Below are 15154 nucleotides of genomic sequence, written 5' to 3'. Positions count from 1 at the left end.
ATAGTTTCTTTTCCATCCATTGAAACATTTTATAGCCTCAGGAACTACACCTTGCATATTGTTTACAAAATGGGGCACAGCGTGATACTGCAGATATCTCTTCAACACACTGATTTTAATTTTTTTAGTGGCAGCAAGTGAAAATTCTATTTTTAATATTAGAAAAAGCTCTCTTTCTATTTTACACAATTACTGTATGATTTCACATTCTAAGCAATAGTGTAGAAGAAGAGCTCTGTTTTCTCCACACTCTCACCAGTTCTCTCTCACTTTTTCTCCCCATCCTCCCTCTCTCTCTCTCTCTCTCTCTCTCTCTCTCTCACTCTCTTTCTCTCCCTCCCTCTCTCTCTCTGTGTGTTTACATTTCACTGCCAAAGTGTGATGTAGAAATCCATTTATTTATAAATTAGAGAAGAAATACAATTATGTCTGCTTACAGATGGTATCATTTTATATGTGGTAGACCTTAAATATGCCATGAAACCCATTAGAATAAATAATGAATACGGCAAAGTTGTAATATATAAATTCAACACTCAAAAATCATTGAATTTACATGTGCTAACAATGAACTTGTTCATAACTGTTTAACTGAAATGATGCCATATAATTATATTATAATAATGCAATATTTAGGAGGAAACTTACTGAAGGAAATAAAACATTTGTATGCATGGAAGGACCCAAAGATAAAAATAAATCATGGACAAGAAGATTATATATTGTTTAACTGTCCAGATGGATCTAGAAACTCAGACATATGGACAGCTAATCTTTCAAAATTAAAACAAAATTTTTTTACAGAGCTATAGAAAATGTTGAAAATTTTAGTCATGATCTCAAGGAAAATATGCAAATAAATATGCACTATTATATTAAGTAAAAAACTATAGAAACAATGTTATTGTATAATAATGAATGGATAAAAAGAGTGGTATGTATAAGTAATGAAATAATATTTAATTTTACATAACAAAGAGCTCCTCTCATATGGAACAAATGTGCCAAAACCATTCAATGGAAAAAAGATAGTGTCTTCAACAAATGGTGCTTGTCAAAGTGCATGTCTATATGTAGAAAAACGCAAATATATCAATATTTATCATCCTGCACAAAACTCAAATCCAATTGAATTGACAATGCCTACATAAAACTAGATATACTAAATGTATTAGAAGATAAATTAAGGAAGACCTTTAAACTCATTGGCACAGGAGACAATTTACTGAACAGACAACCAATAATTCAGGTTCTAAGATCAACAATTAATAAATGGGACCTCATGGAATCAAATAGTTTCTGTAAGGCAAACAACACTGTCAACAGAACAAAAAGGAAGTCTATAGATTGGGAAAAGATCTAAACCAATCCTACATCCTATAAAGGGCTAATATCCAAAATATATACTTGAAAAATTAAACACAGTCAAACAAATTAATCCAAATAAAAAATGGGATACACAGCTAAATAGTGAATTCTCAACAAGGGAATCTCAAATGTCCTATAAGCACTTTAAAAAATGCTCAACATCCTTAGTTATCAGGGAAGTACAAATCAAAACAACTCTGAGATTCCACCTTATACCTATCAGAATGTCTAAGATCAAAAACTCAAGTTACAGCACATGCTGGCAAGGATGTGGAGAAAGGAGAAAACTCCTCCATTGCTGGTAGGAGTGCACACTTGTACAACCACTTTGGAAATCAATGTGGTGCTTTCTCAGGATATTGGGAATAGCTCCACCTCAAAGGCCAGGTATACCACACCTGGACATATACTCAAAAATTGCTCCACCAAATAACATGGACACTTTCTTAACTATGTTCATATCAGCTTTATTCATAATACACAGAATCTGGAAACAACCTAGGTGACCATCACCAAAAAATGGGTTAAAAATTTGGTATACTTACAGAATGGAATACTCCTCAGCTATTAAAAAGAAGACTAATCATGAAATGTGCAAGCAAATGGATAGAAATAGAAAAGATAATCCTGAGTGAGGTAACCCAAACCCAGAAAGACACACATGGTATGTATGCACTTATAAATGGATTTTAGCCATTATAGTACAGGATAAACATACAACAGTCACAGACCCAAAGATGACAAATAACAAGGAAGACCCAAGGGAGGATGCTTAAATCTCAGTGAGAAGAGGAAATAGAATAAACAGCAGTAGTAGTAGAAGAGAGGAAACAAGTTATGAGAGGGAACATGGAGAGAAATTATGGAGGAAATCAGATCTGGGGAGAGCAGGAGGTGGCACAGGAGAACAAAGGGCCTACCAAGAGAAGAGAAACCATGGGCAGAAGCATCTCAGTGACAACCTGGAGCCCCCAGACATGGTAGGCTTCTAGAAGGATATAGGGGTGTCTGTAGCTGAGACTCCTAGTAGCAGGGGTCATGGAGACTGATTAGGATGGAAGGTAAAACAAACTCACCCAAAAAACCATTGTCCCAAAATTTACTCTATCTACAAGATGTGCAGGGACAAAGATAGAGTGGAAATTAAAGGAATGTACAACAGAAGACTGGCCCTACCTGAGACCCATCCCATGGGATACAGCTAACCCCAGACACTATTAAGGATATTCTGCTATTTTCACAGATAGAAGCCTGCATAGCTGTTGTAAAGAAGCTTCATCCAGGAGTGGTTCAAAACAGATGCTGAGACTCACAGCCCAATCATTAGGCAATGTGTAAGGAGTCTTGTGGAAAAAGTGGAGGAAAGGAGAAAAGGACATTGAGATGACAGGAATATCACAAGAAGACCAACCAGAGCTCAGAAGGACCTGTGGAGACTGAGGTACCAAGCAAGGACCATGTATAGCTTGACCCTAGATCCATTACACAGATGTAGCTGATAGGCAGCTTCAGATTCATATGGGTCCCTTTGTAAGAGTGGTGGGAGCTTCTTTGACATGGACTCTGTTGCCTGCTGTTTTTTCTTTTGTTTTGTTTTGTTTTGTTTTTGTTGCTTTGTTTCTGCCTAATGGCCCTTGCCGGGCCACAGGGGAACAGTATTGACTCAGTCTTGATGCAACTTGATGAGCTGAGGTAGGTGGCTTGCAGAGGGGGGTGTACCCTTTTCAGAGTATAGGGGAGGGAGGATGGGACTGGAAGGAGAGGAGGGAGGGGGCTATGACAGAGTTGTAAATTAAGTAAATCAATTGCTTAATAAAAAATATAGTAGTAAAGATGGACACTGAGATAGTGTGCTTCATGAAATAACCCAGTCACGAAGCACAAAGCAGTCACATAGCTGTTTCCTGACACCACTTTTATTTTTTATTTAATTAATAAATAAATTAATTTATTTATTTATTTTTATTCTTGTTACATCTCAATGGTTATTCCATCCCTTGTATCCTCCCATTCTTTCCTCCCTCCAATTTTCCCCTTATTCCTCTCCCCTATGACTTTTCCAGAGGGGGTTTACCTCCCCCTGTATATGCTCATAGGATCCTATAAACCTACAAGTAGAACATTATGATAGGCAGATTTGGGCCCAGAGGTCCCGCTCAACTAAGGCACTAGCCAAGGACAATACAGGTAGTAAACTTTAAACCCCTACCCAGATCTAGCCAATGGGCAGAACATTCTCGACAGTTGAGTGGAGAGTGGGATATGACTTTCTCATGTACTCTGGTGCCTCATATTTGACCATGTCCCCTGGGGGGGAGACCTGGTGGCACTCAGAGAAAGGATAGCCGGTTACCAAGAAGAGACTTGATACCCCATGACACCACTTTTATGAATTACCTCTAATAGTCAAAATAAAAGAATCAGAAAATATAATAGTAGTAGACTTTATAGAAGAGGAAATGTGGGGTATGCATTAATAACTTATATATTTTCAATTGTATATGTTAAATATCTTATAAAAATCTGGATGACTTAATGTCAATAGTTAAAATAGGAACATTATTAGGTGACATATATGCTTATTACCATGATTTTTGTGATGATGTAATGGTCATATATGCATATTCAAACTTAAAATTTTTTTCAAAATTAAATATGCAGGTTTTTGTATCAGTTTTACATGAATAGCTTTATTTTTTAAAAGATAAATTGAAAGTAGGCAATATCTTATCTTGCTTATTTACCTGTGTCCACAGCTATGGTGAATTTTCATAATCACAGATGGCAGCTTGCCAATAGTTTTCTATATTTGATTAATGCAACTCGGCCAGCATTTTTGCTGTGCCATCAGGAAACAAAAACAAAAACAAAACAAAACAACCCAAAAAACAAAAGACCAAGTATAATATAGCTACAATGAGAATGAAATGTGTCTTTCTAGTATGACTAAAAATCTTTCATTTAAAACCTCGCCAAAGCAGGCTCTAAACTTTATTAATTATTTTTATATCAGGTTGAAAGAGAGAATGAAATACTAAATGAAAATGACAAATGTTCATTCTGGATAGAAAGAATTCAAATTGGGCTAGATAGATGACTTAGCCTTTATTTTTTTCATTTTTTTCTTCTTTATTAATTTATTCTTGTTATATCTCAATGGTTATCCCATCCCTTGTATCCTCCCATTCTTCCCTCCCTCCCATTTTCCCCCTATTCCCTTCCCCTATGACTGTTCCTGAGGGGGATTACCTCCCCCTCTATATGTTCATAGGGTATCAAGTCTCTTCTTGGTAACCTGCTGTCCTTCCTCTGAGTGCCACCAGATCTCCCCCTCCAGGGGACATGGTCAAAGGTGAGGCACCAGAGTATGTGAGAAAGTCATATCCCACTCTCCACTCTACTGTGGAAAGTGTTCTGTCCATTGGCTAGATCTGGGTAGGGGTTTAAGGTTTACCATCTGTATTGTCCTTGGCTGGTGCCTTAGTTTGAGCGGGACCCCTGTGCCCAAATCTGCCTATCATAATGTTCTACTTGTAGGCTTTTAGGACCCTCTGGATCCTTCTACTTTGCCATTCTCCCATGATTCTCTCATCTAGAGTCCCACTAGAATGACCTCCCCTCTGTCTCAGTTTCCTGGTAAGTGAAGGCTTTCGTGGGACTTAGCCTTTAAATGTGCACACTACTATGAGAGAGGACCAGAGTTAGGCTCCAAACCAGTTAGGTTCCCTTGTCAGATAGCTTACAAACAACTGTGATTTTAGCTCCATGGTGTGAGGCACTGCAGGCTTTTAGAGGCACCTGTACTCACTTGTAGACTTCCTGGCTGGATTCCTGTCAACTTGACACAAGTTACAGTCATCTGAGAGGAGGAAGCCACAATTTGAAAACTGCTTTTATGAGATTGGGTTGTATCTCAGCCTGTAGAACATTTTCCTAGTTGGTGATTAATTGGTTACAGACTAGTCCATTGTGAGTGGTGCCACTCCTGGGCTGATTGTCTTGGGTTCTATAAAAAATCAAGCTGGGTAAGCCATGAGTAGCAAGCCAGTAAGCAGTACCTCTCCATGACCACTGCACCAGGTTCTGCCTCCATGTTCCAGCCCTGATTGAGTTCCTGCCCGGACTTCCTCCAATTATGAATGTGAAAATGTAAAACAAATAAACCCTGTCCTTTCAAATGTCCTTTTGGTGTTTGGTGTTTGGTAATAACAATAATAACTCTAAGATATATATATACTTGAACATAAATACATACGCATGCATGATTAAAAATAACATTTTAAAGGAAAGTTTTTTTTTGCATTATAATTTTTTATTAATTAATTCATATTACATCTCAATTGTTATTCTGTCCTTTCTATCCACCCATTCCTCACTCCTTCTGGCTTTCACCCTATTCCCCTCCCCTATGACTGTGACTGAGGAGGACCTCCTCACACTAAATATGATCCTAGGGTATCAAGTTTCTTCTCGGTAGTCTGCTATCCTTCCTCTGAGTGCGATCGGGCCAACCCATCAAGGGGACATGGTCAAATATGGGGCACAAGAGTTCATGTGAACATTAGTCCCTACTCTCCACTCAACTGTGGAGAGTGTCCTGTCTCTTGGCTAGATCTGGGTAGGGGATTGATGCTCACTGCACTTATTGTCCTTGGTTGGTGCCATAGTTTGGGCAGAATCCCTGTGCCCAGATCCGTCCATCATAGTGTTCTTTTTGTAGGTTTCTAGGACCCTCTGGATTCTTCTATTTCCCCATTCTCCCATGCTTCCCTCACCTAAATTCCCAATAGGATGTCCTCCCCTCTGACTTGCTTTCCTGGTAAGTAAAGTCTTTCATGGGACATACCCCTTGGGCTCGTGTCTCGATATAAGTGAATATATACCATTTGTCTCTTTTTGCTTCTGGGTTAACTCACTCATTATGATAATTTCTAGTTCAATCCATTTGTCCACAAATTTTGGGAATTCCTTGTTTTTAATAGCTAAGTAGTTTTCCATAGTGTAAATGTACCACATTTCTTTATCCATTCTTCTACTGAGAGACACTTAGGCTGTCTCCAGGTTCTGGCTGTTATGAATAAGGCCACTATGAACATGGTTGAACATATGTCCTTGTGTGCTGGAGCATCTTCTGGGTATATAAAGCAAAGTTTCTAAACAAATACAATACAAATGCAAGAAAAGTAAAAAAAAAAAAAAAAAGCACTAGCATTACCACATATATTTTCAACCATATAACAATGAGTGTCAAGATAAAGCTGCTGTGTATCCAGTGCATGGATATATTTGGACACTAAATGTGATGTCACCATGTCTCCAGATCATATTAGCTTCAGCTTCAAGTGATGAATGATAGTTCCTCTTGGACCCAAGCCCCACAATTGAATCAGATGGGGCAGTCTAGGGCAATGTGTGTTTTGCCAGTCACCGCCAATATGAGCTGGACCTTGAGAGTAATTTAAGCACTCAATTTCCTATTAACTTTTTTCCATATTAACAGATGGGTAAATAACCAAGCAGCTGAGTTTATGACTATATATTTTAATGATAAATGGGGATTACTTGACATTATTTAATAACATTTCGTTCATTCTCTGATCTTTCACTGTTAAAGAGTTATTATATATATGTATATATAAAATCTAAGTGCTAATATTAATATATATTCTAAGAAATAACATAATAATTTGCATTTCTATGGCATTCTAAAGACAAACACATCAGTAACATATCACCAGCTTTGTATTAGAAGTCAAGATAAAATAATATTCAATATGTAGCACCAATTTCTGCTCTACAAACTTTTATGGCATGCCTGAATTATTAGCTTTTAAAACTGTTTTTATACATCTAGCCTATCTGCTGGGCATTAAGAGTGAAAATGAAATCTTTCATTGTTCTGTTTTTTATTTTCCTAAACACAAAGAAATATCCATGTGTAAACTCATTCATACACTGGACTTGAAAATGTACATTTCATCACCATCTCTAGTCACTACCTGTAAAATGAGCACTAAATAAACTTGAATATTAAGCAGTTTTTAAGAAGATTATTTCTGAAGAGAGAGTGTATAAATATTCAACTCAAATACTTCTTAAAATATAATCATATCTAGAAGTAACTTCTTCCTTGGGATAAATAAATTAGATGATATATCCTATGATCATAGCTAAGAAAATGACAGATTAAACCAATGAATGAAAATATCTTTATGAGACTGTTGAAAAGTATTTCATTCTTCCAACCAAAATACTATCATAGTATAAAGTAATTTATAATATGACATGTTAATTTTACTGTGTACATTTGAATATTTACAAAATGATTGTGAAATATATATAGAAAATACTAAGGTTGCTATATTGAAATATTTAATTATATCTATCATCTTTCATAGTTATGTTTTGTGAAAAAAACCTTTAAAAACTCCAAAATTAATTTATTTTTTAAAATTTCACTTTCTACACTGTCCTTTAGATCTCTAGATTTATTGCTTTATTGTATGCTACAACCAACATCTCCCTACTTCCCACTTTTTCCTTCCAAGAGTATTCAGTTTCACTATCTATATGATCTCTTTTTAGGAATTATTCTACATATAATCCACATAATGCACTTTGTTCAGTATCTAGCTCATTCTGAGTATTTTATCCATGGTCAGTATCATGTACAGTGACATGTACATAAGTAATGATGATTCATTTCTCAAAATGTACCATATTGTAAAACAGTACAAAAAATGTGCTACTTTTTTCACATATTGTCTGTGGCTAAGTATTTTCATTGCTTCCATAGTTTGCTGTTATTAATTATCATAGATGAATATTGGAATGCAGCTAGTTTAATAATATAGTGATTTGGTCTCCAAGAAACTGCCATTTGGAGGTACTTAACTGAACCCCCTTAAAATATTATCACAGATAAACCTACTGAAAATTTATTCTGCCTGCTAAATATCTTACTGCTCTCTACAAACTTTCAACTCTGAAAATAACCTGGAAAGGAGATAGAGTGTACATAAAGACTGGTCCTAACAAAACTGTTCTTTATGATTGTACTAGTACTCCCATTTTTCACACTCTCACCACTTTTAAAAATCTCTTCATTTGGTAATATCCATTAATGTATGTCATATAATCATAGTTCTACTTTACATTTATTGATGAATTGTAATATTATGAACATTTACATATGTCTACTGATGAGTTTTTTCATTGGAGAGATGTCCATTAACTTCTTTGTTCAATTTTCACTGTTTGAAAAATTTACATTAGTGTTTTATTTAAATGAATTTGAAATACTCTATATTAACCTTGATCATTAACCCCTTAAAAGATGTGGACTTTGGATATATTTCTCATTTTTAAGTTACACTTAGCTTGCTGGTTGTACGTGGTGTACAGAAGCCTTTAAATGTTATATAATCACATCTAATTATTTAATATGATTAATAAAGCCAATTCAGTAGATATTTCCTATATGTTCTCTTTTCTAAGATTTTTATTTTCAGATATTACCTTTAAGGAATTTTTCTTTAAGTTGATTTTTGTGTATGATGCAAGAAAATGGCCCAATGTTATTAATTTGTGTGTAGAAATCAATTTTCTAGTGCTGTTTATTAAAGAGATTATTTGTCAGTATGTTCTTTTGTTGTCTTTCTTGAAAATTTCTGAACTATATAAGTTTGGGCTTATTTATGGAAGACTGTATTGTATTCTAGTCTACTCATCTATGTTTTTAATTTTATAGTTCTTCTATATTGTTTGATTCCTCTAGCTTTGCAAAGTAATCACTTTTAAAGCAGGGAGGCTCTAGTCTTCTTTCTCTCTCAGTGTTCTTTTGCCTATCTGGAATTTTTGCTTTAATTTTTTGTTATTTTGCTGTTCTATGTAATGTCTTAAATTGTCTTCTGTTTCTACATTTTAAAATTCATTTTTTTTAATTAATGTATAATTACAAAACTTTCTTCCTTTCCTTCAACCTCTCCCATATCCCCTCTCATATCTACTGCCTTATTTTCTTATTTCTTATTGGCAAACACACTTAACTATTAATGAATAATTATGTTAATTGAACTGCTGAGTCCATTTAGTATTGGTTTATTCAATATGTTTACAATTTTAAGACTGAGTACTTTGTATTGGTTAACCATTAATGAATTTACCCTTGGGAAAGACTATTCTCCCTCTTTTAAAAGTTACTGTTTGTAGCTCTTTATTGTGAAGCAGGCCTCTATGAGATTTTCTCCACTTGCATTGCATTGGTATGTCAGCAGCCTTTTAATTATTCAGGTCTTGTATAGGCAAACATATTGTTGGAATTTCATGGGAATAGCATTCCTGCAATATCTAGAATCCCTATGTATGACTATTGTGGATATGTTCAGATTCATCCCAGAATCTGAAGACAAATTTCTATTGCTGAAGACAAGAGCTTTGGTACTAAGATTCAAAGAAATTGAGCTGTATGTGATCTGAAAGCCTTCTCCCAAAGACAAAGCTTTCATGAGCTAACCAATTACCAGCACAGCAAGATATGCCTAAAGGTGTGATAGTGGCATTTATATCTTATGTCTGTCAGAAGATCAGGAAGTCTGCTGCAAGATTATGACTTCTAGACAGAACAAGGAAGCTAAACCCTGAACAATAATGACTACATAAGCAGGACCTGAGCAATAACATCAGTTGAGATGCCAATATCAATGTAGTAATCTATTTTATGAGTCCATACCCCTAGATGATGAGTTAAAGGAAAGTAATGACTTCTGATAAAGTTATAATTAATCTTCCTCATGGATGGGATTCCTAAATGGTTATCCAATACAGAATGATATCCAGTACTGAATAGTCATCCCTAAAAGCAACAACACTAAATGGACTTATCGAATTATATTTATATTTTTTTCGTTGTTGATTAACTGTCCTTTAAGCAAAACAACTGCCAATCTTGGTCATTAAGCTCTGCACCTTTGCAAAAAAGACCATCCCCACTGGTCCTTTTGATTGTTTACAGGTTCCTCCTTCAGAGTATCCAACTGATGCCTATACCATCAACTCTGAATATGTCCTGGTAGAAGGGCTATTGTATAAGACAGGGAAAAATAAAGAAAGGTCTCCATTTATGCGACTATGGGGAATCCCTCATCCTTCTTTCCTAAGGCTTCGTAGATGTAGCCATTTTGGAGGAGTGCCCATATTCCACCCTATGCTTTGTAATGTAGCTGAATAGACATGTTGGTTTCAGAAAGTGAACTTTGGCGGAATTTTGCTTTCAGTTTGTTGGTAGGGCCCTAGGAAACAGAAAGGCTAAACAACATAATCACATATTCCTTGTTGAGACAAAGACTTAATAAGTTAAAGCAATCTGAGGAAAACTAGTTCCTGATAGATTAACTTATATGAACCTAAATTTAGGGATACCTGGTTATCCTCAGCTGAGGTTCTTATGAGTATTAGCAACTGGAAAGCAAGAGAAGAAGGTCCTGCTAAGAACACTGGGCATAGGGGAAGAACTGTTTGATTTCCAACTCACAGGCCCAGACTAAGCAGTATTTAAAGAAGAAATTGAAAAAAAAAAAAAGAAACTGATTGATCAAGGAACACAAAACATGCATGGAGCACTTGTTGCTGTGCTGAATCCCATAATAGAACATGGTACCTATGAAGCAGAAGAGATTTTGGTTGAGCTAGATGATTTAGTTTACCATGTAAACTCAGTTAGAAAGGTACTAATATGACTAGGAGCTAGTGAAAGTAGAATGTAAGGGCAAAAGTCCTATCTAAGCCTCTTAAGCAGAGGTGTGACTGAACTTGCATTATTTAGCAGTTTCTAATGACAAAATTGATGAGCAGCTCAATGCTGTGTGGTGAGCCTGTGGAGGGCATAAAGACAGACAAGCAATTCAACATTAGATTAAGGGTAAGGCCAAATAAGAGGTAAAGGTGATTCCTCCTTCTTTTCCTGATGAAAACAAAAATCTCTCAGGGTGGGAGTTTCTCAGTACTTCCTCAGATGGATGGTAAAAGCTGTGATGGTGAGAGTCACACAGGTTAAAACGGAGGCCTAATATTGAGAGGATTAGTTGATCCCTTACCAATATGCAAAATACTTTGGTTCTTTTGGATAGAAGAGTAGAATGGACATTTATTCATAATAAGCTGCAGGAGTACCAGGACCAGTATAGGGTAGAGTAGAGGAATAAGGAGAGAAACCCATACAGATAAAGAATACAAAGGTCATCCTAGGAGTGAATAATTACGCCCCCCCAATAGTATAGTACACCTAACCCTAATGATAGCATGTTCTGTGTTTGTACAGTGTGGTAGTTTGAGTAGGACTGGTCCCCATAGGATCATCTGATTGAATGCTTGGTCATGAAGAAATGTCAATACTTGATAAGAATTAGGAGGTGTGGCTTTATTGGAGTAAGTATATCCTTCTCAAAAGTGTGTCACTGGGAATAGGCTTTGAGTTTTAAGAAGCTGAATCCCGGCATAATAGCTCTTTGTCTATTTCTGCTGCCTGCCAATCTGCATGTACAACTCTTTGCTATCTCTTTAGCACCATGTCTGCCTACATGTTACCATTCTTACTGGCATTACAGTAATGGACTAAACCTCTGTAATATAAGCCTGCCTTAATTAAATGTTTTCCTTTATAAGAGTTGTCATGGTCATGGTGTCTCTGTACAGCAAAAGAACAGTGATTGAAGCAGATGCCCTAGAAGGATATACACTACACTCAAATCTTGAGAAATTCCTTTTGAAAATGTGAATTGTAAAAATAATTATGCCTGAAGATGGCAAGGTGTGAGCTCATAAAATTACCATCCCAAAATGGTTATGAATATCAAAGAGTATAAGGTCCCACAGGGCCATGGCAATATTACAGAAGCCATCCAGGAACTTGGAAGGGTAGAGATCATCTAACATAGCTGCTGAATCACAAGAGCAGTTTACATTAAAATGGTATAGATGACAGTGGACCTTCACAGTACTTCCCCAAGGTTATCTCCATAGGCCTACCATTTATCATGGGATGATGACCAGGGATCTGGCTGCCCTCAATAAAGACATCCCATAATGTAGATGATATAGTTCTAAGGTTTGAGTGCTTTGCCAATGTCAAAGCCCATTTTGAAGATTTACAAGTGCATCTGAAGGTACAGGGATGGGAACTCAGTCAGCATAAGGAATAAGGCCCAATCTGACAATAAAATTTTGAGGCGTATTTTGTTCAGATAATACATGGTACCTGATAAGATGATTGCAAAAATATTGCAAAACCAGTGCCTGTGAATGAAAATCTTTGCTGGTATTCCTGGGTCTCTGGATTACTAGAAGAAATTCATGATTTACCATGCCAAGGACAATTGTATTCTGTATACTCTTATAGAAAGAGGTGCCATGTAGGTTTGGGATGGAAAAGCCAAGCAGCCATTGAGCAAGCAGAGATACTTGTAGAACAAGCTAAAAAGAATTATGAGCCAGCCACCTAATGTCTCTTTTTCAGAAACAGTGCTCTGTTATGAGCCTCTGAGAACAATCAGGGAAAACTACCCCAATAAAAAATTTGTCCCAGTCAATGAAAGGTACAGAGTCTATATAAACAACCTTTGAAAACCAATGACTGGAGGATAAAAAGGCCTTGCAACACATTTACCACATTACTGACTTTGCCTTCATTATCATGAAAACTGCATATCCCATGTAAATGTGGCCTGTAACAGATAGCGTCATGCAAAACCCAAAACATGCTTCAATGGTAAAATTTACAGTAGAAAGGGGAGTTGTCAGCAAACCCAATCACAAATTCTAAGTATATTTCAAGCTACTATGATGTCCTGATCAATTCCTGTAATTGGTCATCCTATACAACCTGATAAAGTGCCAGAAGGGACATTCTCAATTACTACTGATGCCTATTACATGGATTGTAGCAGCAGTGGTTCCAAACAGAATGAGTAGTGGTAGCATTTGCAATAAAATGAGCAGGGACACTATATGCCTATAAAGAGGAGATGAAAATAGCCAGTCGGCTAAGCTGACTTGTATTGACCATTTGTACTGACAATTAGGCAGTATTCAAAGGCCTGAACAAGAGAATGGCCTAACAAGAGAAGGAAAACTGTCAAGTAATTCCATTGCCAAAGTATGATATTGATGCCATTACCAAGGTGAGAAACATTTTTTTCGAGGCATCTAAAAGGGGTTCACTGGATTCATATAAATTATAGGAGACAGAAAAGATGAAAAATAGCCAAAGTTGCTTACATTCCATTAACATACTGTGACATGCAGAATGCTGATCAGTTCTGTGAGGTTTGTTCCATTACAGCTTTGGTGGATACATATTAAGAATAACTTACAAATAAGTCAACTTGATCCATGAAGTATTAGAAAATAATATATGGCCTCTTCCACTCAGTAAACTGTTCAAGTTTGTTCTTACTTATATAGATACTCCCATAAACACTGTACAGTTCTTTCCCTGCAGGAAAATAACAAGGAAGTCTACCATCAAGGGTATCACCCAACTTATTGTTCTGTATGGTTGCTTACATAAAATTGATAATGATAGTGGTACTCATTTTACAAACATGGTTGTACATGAGGATATCAGCTGTAATAGCAGTTATATCTTTACACTTTTGGGGGGTATAGCTATCTGAAAGAAAAAAATGGCTTGCTAAAGCAATAGTGAATAGCCTTAAGAGCAGAAGGGACCTTATGTGGATAAGAGATGGTCCTCTGAACAATGGTATGATTGCTATATGAGACTCCCTTTGACACAGGAGTGCTATTCTACCATGAAATGTTGCCCAGGGAGGCCCCAGAGGATCCCATTACAAAGGCTATTGCTGATGCGAGAACTGAATGATAATATCCTATTGCTGAAGATACTGCAAACTGTGAGCATGGATGAAAGAGAAATCCAGCAGAGACTAAGACAGAAACATCCCCATACACATATACTCTCATTGGATGGAATTCAAAATTTCTGAAGGCACTGTGTGAGGGAGTGTTACCAGTAGATCTGATTAATGAAGTGCTATATGATGACAACACTAAGCAAGATATTCTCACTTGTGAAATAGTGCTGTGAGATGCATATCTACAATGAGCAGATTTAAGTTCTGTTCCAAGGTATGGTACATGTCTATTTTGTGGCTGGCCATAACAACCCCTGGTGGGGCAAGACCTTAGAGACTCTAGTGGATCAGTGACTGTGATTCTGTTGTTGGAAGGATGTGGTCCCAAGATCAAACTGATTTCAACAAACATATATATCTATATGGTCTTCCACAAAGCATTTCATGAAAACTCATCTTAAGCTCGAGGTGTGATCTCTATTATAATGAAAATATGAGATATACTCTCTGAAACCAGAATTAAATAAATAAATAAATAAATAAATAAATAAATAAATAGGCTGCAAGCAACCGAATTGAGTGAAGGACATGGCTCTTTAAGGTCATACTTATTCCTCCCATATATTTAATTCTGATATTTTATTCAGACATATAATATTTCTTAATGTCATATCTTTTTAAGGAGAGTTTTTCTATTCTACTGTTGATAGGCTCATTTAGATTAACTCTTTTTAAAAGTATATTTTATTACTTTATTCTTATTACATCTCAATTGTTATTCCATCCCTTGTAACTTCCCGTTCCTCCTCCCTCCCATTTTCCCCTTGCTCCTTTCCCTTATGACTGTGAATGAGGGACACCTCTTCCCCATGTATATGCTCATAGGGTATGAAGTCTCTTCTTGGTAGCCTGTG

The 15154-nt window shown here is 36.3% G+C and overlaps 1 long non-coding RNA gene across 1 annotated transcript in view; it reads left to right on the top strand.

Moving 5' to 3' along the window:
* The first annotated feature begins 2787 nt into the window (after positions 1 to 2787).
* Positions 2788 to 15154, top strand: part of LOC311602366 — a 149702-nt gene continuing 137335 nt past the window's right edge. The window contains exon 1 of the long non-coding RNA XR_014780732.1: positions 2788 to 2809. This is a non-coding gene — a long non-coding RNA (uncharacterized lncRNA). The remainder of the gene's footprint in view (positions 2810 to 15154) is intronic.

This window comes from Acomys minous (genome assembly GCF_964271855.1).
Source record: "Acomys minous genome assembly, chromosome: 7".
Taxonomy (NCBI): domain Eukaryota; kingdom Metazoa; phylum Chordata; class Mammalia; order Rodentia; family Muridae; genus Acomys; species Acomys minous.
The sequence above is the reverse complement of the archived record's forward strand: the minus strand, read 5'-3'. Positions and strand labels throughout refer to the sequence as shown.